Source organism: Schistocerca nitens, chromosome 5, assembly GCF_023898315.1.
Source record: "Schistocerca nitens isolate TAMUIC-IGC-003100 chromosome 5, iqSchNite1.1, whole genome shotgun sequence".
Taxonomy (NCBI): Eukaryota; Metazoa; Arthropoda; class Insecta; order Orthoptera; family Acrididae; genus Schistocerca; species Schistocerca nitens.
In genome coordinates, this window is record NC_064618.1 from 876,733,638 (window position 1) to 876,735,491 (window position 1,854).

Consider the following 1,854-nt stretch of genomic DNA (forward strand, 5'->3'; position numbering starts at 1 on the left):
CTTACGGTATAGTTGCGAGTTCTTAGGCTACTATATGTAAGACTGAACGACAGCAAGAAGAGGAACTGGGCCCATACGGCAAGATATTTGTAGGCCGTACTGTGGGTAGTGTAGCCATCATAATTCTTCGCCACACCCAGGCCTACAACCACCAGATAAGTTTTTTCTCTATTTTTACTTTTGTATAGCTTGAACCATTAATTTAAACTGTTTTTTAATAATCATTCTTGAACTTTATAGAAACTGATTCACCTTGTTATTTCATCCTAATCATACACCTACATAGGCCGGCCGAAGTGGCCGTGCGGTTAAAGACGCTGCAGTCTGGAACCTCAAGACCGCTCCGGTCGCAAGTTCGAATCCTGCCTCGGGCATGGTTGTTTGTGATGTCCTTAGGTTAGTTAGGTTTAACTAGTTCTAAGTTCTAGGGGACTAATGACCTCAGCAGTTGAGTCCCATAGTGCTCAGAGCCATTTGAACCATACACCTACATAGGGTTCCTTCCTGGTGTCTGATTAATACAAGTATCCTGTTTTAGAGACTTAATATAAAGAGGCACGGTTTAAATTTTTTTGGCTAAATAATGAGAAAGATTTCTTAACTACTGCGAAGTGTTGTATTAGAAGTTTGCTTACGTAAAATTCAGAGTGAAGCCAAGTAACTAGTATCTGTTAAATTAATATACAGATTTAGTTCAGTGAGTAATAGCTTTTGAAAGTAAGTTCCAGAAAGAAATCGGTTTTCTTGAAATGAAATGTTCAGTGCAAAAAGTGTGCGCTCTAGTATCTAAGTATTTTAGTGTTTCAGTTTGTTGATTATAGAAAGAGCTTTTCTAAAGGTCACCCCCGATCAATTTTTTTTTAGCTTCCCTATAGTCATCTGGGCAACGGCCCTGCCGCAGTGGATACACCGGTTCCCATCAGATCACCGAAGTTAAGCGCTGTCGGGCGTGGCCGGCAGTTGGATGGGTGACCATCCGGGCTGCCATGCGCTGTTGCCATTTTTGGGGTGCACTCAGCCTCGTGATGCCAATTGAGGATGCCAATTGAGGAGCTACTCGACGGAATATAAGTGACTCTGGTCAAAGAAAACCATCGTAACGACCGGGAGAGTTGTGTGCTGACCGAACGCCCCTCCTATCCGCATCCTTACCTGAGGATGACACGGCGGTCGGATGGTCCCGATGGGTCACTTGTGGCCTGAAGACGGAGTGCATTATAGTCATATAATAGGCTTTTTCTCTTTTGAAAACGTAGTGTATGACGGTGTATTCCAACATTGTTTACGTGGAGTAATATTTATCTGTAGAACCAAATTGAACAGTAGCAAGAAAGTAGGCAAAATTTATACTTCAGCTTTTTCAGTACTCCACTGTTCCATTGCCTGGATAGGCTGGTGACCATTAGTACATGTTTTAAATCAGTAAATGAAGTTGGAACTGAATCGTCCTAGCTTCAATATAATATTATTCATACTGTGTTTCTATCTAACTTTTGGATAAGATCTTAGGAAAAGTTGTGAATAGTCTGGTTTACTTATCCATTAGACACAACGCACCGTCAAATCCTGTCAATAGGGTAACTAAATTGATTAGCTCTTTCTATTAACAGGACTATCCTCCCATAGCGTACTTTATTTGGAAACTCAACTAAATCTTAGTATGAGGGTTATACGTGGCAGGTAGAGGCGGGGGAGTCTGTTAGCCAGCGGAAGTGTTTAAACTCAAAAGAGTGTTTCTGGAGAAACTCTGTAGTAATTCAGGACGTGTGGGAGTGTCCGATTGACATGCTGCGATTTCCAAATTCGGTAAGAATGCACAATGGGCATATATGTATGGAGGTGATCAGACGGGAT

At 41.8% G+C, this 1,854-nt stretch overlaps 1 pseudogene; it reads left to right on the forward strand.

Annotated features, from left to right (window-relative positions):
* The first annotated feature begins 882 nt into the window (after positions 1–882).
* On the forward strand, positions 883–1,000 carry LOC126261342 (5S ribosomal RNA; annotated as a pseudogene).
* The last annotated feature ends 854 nt before the right edge of the window (positions 1,001–1,854 follow it).